This window comes from Poecilia mexicana, unplaced genomic scaffold (genome assembly GCF_051168715.1).
Source record: "Poecilia mexicana isolate PSO_F unplaced genomic scaffold, ASM5116871v1 scaffold_20, whole genome shotgun sequence".
Lineage (NCBI taxonomy): Eukaryota > Metazoa > Chordata > Actinopteri > Cyprinodontiformes > Poeciliidae > Poecilia > Poecilia mexicana.
The window spans coordinates 9,611,488-9,618,304 of record NW_028263389.1 but is presented as its reverse complement, the minus strand read 5'-3'; positions in this window follow the sequence as shown (position 1 = coordinate 9,618,304).

Below are 6,817 nucleotides of genomic sequence, written 5' to 3'. Positions count from 1 at the left end.
GTGTATTTTAACCCAGCCGCAGCACAAAATGACCCAGTGACTGCTTCTCACTATTGCCCCCTTTGAGATTTGTGGGACTGTTAAAGTAACTGCAATAGTTTTCATGCAATACGCAACACCATCCAGTGCATTCCTACCCATTTGAACTTTCCCCACATTTCGTCACATTGCAACCAACGAGGATATTTTTTTCTTTGTGGGGATTTTGAAATGCACATCAATGCAAAAGCTGTGCTGAACGGTGATGTTAAGGAAAAAAATGTGCATGGTACGTCTCGACCGCCTGTACATGTCTACACACTGAAAACTTGTGCCTGTTTTCATTTTATCATTAAGTGTCAGATTGGATGTAGAGCTGCTGCAAATGTTTTGTCACAGATTCTTTGTTGGATTAAGATCTGGCCTTTAGCTGGTCTATTCAGGAACAATAATCATTGAATCTAAAACACCCCACTTGACTGTATTTTTAAGGTCACTGCTGTCTGTAACTTGGATTGTGTCCAACTGCAAATGGGACTTCTTGTGGATTTCTTGCGACAATATTTTGTTGCAAGAAGGATGTTAAAAAAAAGTGGGAAAAGCTTTGGCAGTAAAAATACTTTTGAAAGAAACTGGAATAACAATATAATAAATGTAGTTCTTTTAGTTTCTAATTTACCTATGTCATCTATTCACATTTATGTCACAATTACAAGATGTTTGAAGCTTATAATGAGCTTTATTGAACAGAAGGGAACTTTTTGCCACATGTATTTAGACTTTCTGATATTTGTATCTTCTCGCATCCCAAACATTCAATTTACATTTAATAAACTATGAGGTTTGCATTATGTCAATCACAATCCTTCTAAAGTGAATGGCAGTGTTCATATTCGTTCAGTAAATGTCTCCTGCATTTCATAACAAAGACTCAGTAGGAGGAAGAACCTTTTTGTTACAACCGGATTTGGGTTTAATCCCTGCTTCATCATATTTGTCTTCCAGCTTTCCCATTTAAGTCACTCCCACCACTGCAGCATCACTGCGAACATTTCTGCACATTCTCTGCATATAGGTCAAGGTAACTTATATGAGCACACAGTGACTCATGCAAGTATTTTTTTTTGCACACATAAATATAGGGCCTAATGCATAGGATGTGTGCAATGCTTTTCTACTCACTGCATGTTCTAGACAGCAGTTAGTTGAATTTAAGATGAAGAAAGCATCTCCCCCGATGATTTAAATGCTCTATAAAGTAATTGCAGCATTGGATGGACTACTTATTTTGCAAAATCTTACCATGGAGGGCAAATAGCCCAGAAAGTGTTTTTTGCTGTGTGTCAGAGTCAGCAGTTTTGAAGGGAAGTAAGTGCACTAATAAAGAGAACGGAGAGCCATTTTTTTTTCTCTCTCTCTCTCTCTTTGACCAGCTGTGGTGCCTTGCCAGCCCCACTGCACAGTGATACAGCTGATCTTGTAACTTTCTAGAAGTATTTGTTGCTCTGACTGTCACTAAAAGAATATTAGAGCCAGAAAATCTAAACATCCTAAATGTGTAAAATGTGAGTGAATCACAATTTGTCCCACCAGAGTTTCTTCAAAACAGGTAAATAAAAAAAGCATTTGGAGGCATGGCTCTCAAAAACAGGGTTGCATGACCATACATGGCAACCCAATCGTCGTGTGAAACTGGAGAACATCATCAGTTCTGGTTGATGAACAGAAAACATTTTCTTGACAGAAACAGTCAGATGTGGGCTCACTTAGTGGGAATGCAGAAAAAGTCAAGAAAAAATTTGGAAGGAGCACTTTCCATTTTTACTGCTATGCAGTAAAATTGGAAAATGAGGAGGAAATAAATATGCTAAATGCTGGTTTTCTCCTCATCCACCAGAAAGTGCTGAAAACGCTGATATGCTAAAGGGTTGAGGTCTGTATTGCTTCTTCCTCCAAGGGATGAAACAAGATGGAATATAATTCCTGCTTCAGGGACAGACTGTAGCTGTAACAGAGCTGCAACAACACTAAGACAAGTCCAAGTCTAATTATTATAGACTTGGACTATAATTAGTCCAAGTCTAATTATAAAGTTTCTCCAATGAGAAAATGTATTTTTTATTGTTTGTACCATGGTTCATAATACTTATTTCTGTATAAAGTATTATTAAACAACAATAGATGGACTTCCATAGAGAGAAAAGTGTTATCAAAATGACATTTTGATGCATTAATGCAGTTTAGTGAAACTGAGTAAGCCCAAAACTAATTACAATAAAAAGGGAAAGCTTATCAAAGCTTGTGTTTTTGTAACGTATTTGGACAAGAGGGGGATGGGGGAGCTTTTAAATGTTATTATAACTGTCATTTCCTATGAGGTATATATTAGTGCACCCCCACATTAAATCCCAATGGCCAAAATTGCACACAAGTCAAAAAATGATCATACCTGCAGGTAGATTTGGGTTTCAAAGCATCCCGTTACTTTTACCAAGATATTTCTCCTGACTATGTACTATTGATTTGTCAGGGTGGCCCAGTCAGAGTTCCTGACTTGAATCTGGCAAAGAACCTTGAGAGAGAGTTTAAGATTAGGGTGATGGCAAGGAGATCTTCCAAATCTCAAAGGCTTTGAACTCATCACTTTTAACTGTATTGCATCCTGTTTTGTAAAGTCAAGCCATGAAAATACAAGCTAAAACATGTAAAACGCTAAGAAAGGCTTAATTTCAAAAGTAATTTATTTTGTCATTGATTAGAGTTAGACATAAACAGTTTCACACATTCTTAGTTGAACGAAAACAGAAGCAGACTTATGTTGTCCAAAATTAATACGCCTATATTTTCATATGTTTTTATTTAGTTATTTATGTAATTGAGAAACAAACTTGAATGCAAATGACTTTGCCCGTTGCTTTAGCTTGAGGGATTGCTTACACTCGCTGCCAAACTTTTCTCGCCTCTCTGTGATTTGACTGCATTGAATGGCTTTGTGAATGAAGCATCCAGCCAGCTCAGAGAGCCTCCTCCTCCTCCTCCACCTCCTCCTGCTCCTCTCTACTCCTCCTGCAGGAACATCAGAGGCAGACTGGAGCGCAGGATGCCCAGGTGCCAGCAGAGGAGGAGAATACTGCATTTTCCATTCACTAAATCCTTCCTCATCCGCGGCTCCATCGCGATCAGTGTTCATGAGCAACAGGAAGAAATCAAGGTTGGGTGCCTGGTCGCTCACCTGGTATCGCCGTGCACCCTGCTTCCTCCTCCTCCTCCTCCTCCTCCCTCCTCCTCTAATACAAACCCCGTGATCACCCATTCACCGGTGCCTGGCGTGCTTTAAGGTGGTGGGAAAGGGGGGTTGGGGGGGACAATAAGCCGACCAGTCGAGCTGGTGCAGAGAGAAGGGGGGGGGGGAAAAGTAACCGGGAGACAGGCTGACAGGTGTCGCGGAAGTTTACGCTCGCATCCCTCCGCGCCTCTCGGTCAGTATCTGGAATAAGGAGGCTGTGACTGGCGGTCATTCGGCTCCGGCTGATCCCGTGTAAGTGATTCTTACCGCAAACCGGCTTTGAAACGATGCAACGAGCAGGCAGGAAACACACCAGCATCCGTTTTTTTTTTTTTTTTTTTTTTTCTTTTGTTAGATTGGCTTGTTTACAGTGCATGCTTAGACGTCGCGAGGAGGAGAATGATGCTTTAGTCTCCTGCGAGAGAGCCGACACCGTCTCTCCTGCAACGTTTTGCACAGATGTTATCATCCGGTCACAGCTAACGTGGCAGGGTTAGACGAATAGGTGGTTCCTTCAAATGAAAGAAACGGAGAATCGATGTAATCACGCAGGGGTTAAAATGAGCAGGTGTCTTGACAGGTTCATGATGCTGGGAGGAGGGGGAAAAAAACAACAACCAAAAACCGGGTCCTGGAGGTGCAGAGTGTGAGTCATCTTTTTGAATAAAAGTAAAGCGATTGAGCCGAAGCCAGTGGAAGTAAAGTCATGTTTTAGTCTCGGGAGCGTTGTAAGGGAAAGAAACTTTAACCCCCTCCCCCTAGGAATGCAGGCTGAAAATCCCAGCTTTGCTCGCCATGCTATATTGTAGGTTGTTTTGTTTGTTTGTGTGTGTGTGCGTGTGTGTGTGTGTGTGTGTGTGTTTCATTGTTGACTTCACACCTGTTGACAGCAGGGAGGACCATCTTGGAATGCAGGAAGAGAAGCACTCACCCCACAAATTTGAATGCATTCCTGCGTTTTTAAATACTCGTGCTCCCAACACTCACTCACATCATGCACGATTCCGCAGCCATACCCAGTCCTCATCTGTTTTCATTTTCACACCTCTGGTGAGGTGAGAGTGTGACTCCTCGTTCATGTGTTTGACGGGTTTCGCTGGAGAATGTGAGGGCATCTTCCCAGGCGGATGCAGCAGCAGCAGCAGCTTCCTCTGTAGCTTTGCGTCGATAGGCAGGGTGGTGATTGATGTGGCTCAGCAGGCAGGTGTCAAAAAGTGATAAATGATCAAATACTCTCCCTGAGAGGGAAAATTTTTTAAAGCACCTACTTCCTAATATTTGGATGATACTTGCTTTACCTTCTGTCAGACGTTACTGCAAGTTTTTTTCTTCTTTTTTTTTTTGATGTTACGTTAGACAAAGTACCTTTTTTATTAGCTTCGAGTGAAACATTAGCTCCAATGTTATTTTTCATTTTCTGGGCACTCTGCTGGTAATTTCTAGTGTCATCTTGACCGATAGCAGCAGGTTTGGGGCAAAATACACATCTACCCTTTTACACGGCATTAACTCATCCATAGAAGTAATTTCTATGCCCACAGGTCTGCAGACTGGTTCTACAAACATTGGTGAAGGAATATCTTGCTTTTGGTGATCAGTCAATTCTAGTATTTTACCGTGTGGTTTGTTAAGTTGTTAAATTGCCTCACTGCTAAATTTTCCTTTATCGACTGTAAGATGTTGTCTAACAAAGTGGAAGCTGTTGGGAGTGACAGTAACTCAACCACAAGGCGGGCAAACATTATGCAGTCCCAGAGCGGGGTAGCCGCGATCTCAAACTCTCTGCGTGTAACACTCAGATTGACCAAAAACTGGCCTTCGGAAGAGTTTCAAATGGTTTCTGAGCCCGTAGAGTTTCCTCCAAGCCTTATACTGACAAGTGTAATGAAATGAGTCGGATGCAGTGGTGTAGAGAGCACACCGACACTGCAGTGGAGGTGTGTTTCGGAGTCCAGAATCACACCTGTCTGTCTGGCGATGCAATGAGCAAGTCTGGTTTGACAGTAACTAGGTGAATAGTGCTTGTGTGACTGTGTTGCATCAGAGTAAACAGCCAATTATGTGGGCATTCAGCCCTGTTCTGATGCTGAAAAGCGGTGGATCAAGGCTTGTTCTACGACTTTGTTTTTATCTTTCTTCTATGTCCTCTTATTTTAATCAATGTCAGAATTAGACGGATAGATATCCTCTTTTCTAGTGCTATGAGAGTCAATTCAGTGTCGGAAAACAGTAGACGTTTTCACTCAATCACTGAAATGAAACTATCTTAAGTCTTTGCTTGTACACTGACATATTCTAATGTGAAACTTTATGGGAAAGGGCGTGCATAAGACTGACACGACACTGTCATAAATATGACCTAACGTCTGTCACAAACATGAAGGAGTCTTCACGAATGTCTGTTGACTGCTGTCATGAAGTGTCATTCCGTAAATAATGACACGTTTATTCCAAATTGACTCTTTTAATGGATTTTTACAGCAAATTTGAATAGAGCTTTGTTTTAAAAGGCTCATTATTGTCCAAATAATGCAAAGTTTGCACTTTTAATTGGCTTTTAATGCAACTTTGCATGAATTGTGTCATTATTTAACATTTAAAAGAATCTTTCAAGTCAGACAGAGTCCCATCAATAAATAAATCATCAAAATAATTTACACCGTAGTGGAAGCTTTAAATTTGTCATGGTTGCAGGAATTGATATTCTCTTCATAGTCATAGTTTGAGTCTGTAAATAAGTCTAAGCTAGTCAATTTACTGAAGGTGACATTGTGCACTACACAGAGGAATAATGTCACATTGTGGGTCTTCCATGATGATGCAGTTTGATTGTAATACATTTAATTCTTGATTCTATCAGCCTTTTTTTTTTACAATCTCTTGATTTGAAACAAAAGAAATTCAAAATTCTTCTCCTTTCCTGATCGAAATTGCTCAACAGAAACATAAAGATAAAGAATCCAACCCTTAAATTGATTATTTTTAATTAGTCTTCCTTGATTAAAGCTCGATATCTGCACAGTTTTTCACAGAGTAAAAAGTTCCCGACGCTTTTGCCAGCTCCAACAGCGAATCAATCGTGATGCATTCACTGACTGGAAGAAAATTGGATTCTTGAGTGTTGCCCGTCACCTTTCAACAGGATCAAAGTTTCAGTCACAGATCTGTTTGGTGCATTCCTAATTGCAAAGTATTGACAGAGAGCTTTCCCAATAATTTAAATCACAATAGAAAACAAATCTGATTTAAAGAAAAAAATATATATGAACAAAGCCTCACTCATTGTCAGCCCGTTTTATTGTACTCACCATCCAAATATTAATTCATCTGGAGTCAGTCTCAATCTCCTTCTCACTTGCTGTGAAAAAAGCCAACCCAACGGAGAGGGTCTAAAACAAGCAGTTCATTTTGCGCTCAGCTGCATCTGCCCTTTTAGTGCTCCAGCAGGGCCTTGTTCTCAGTTTGCCCATCGTCTGCCGGCTCTCTGAGGTGACGCATCACAAGCAGAGCCAAGCGCTCTGCAGGATGGCGTCGGGTAAGATTTATTTGAGG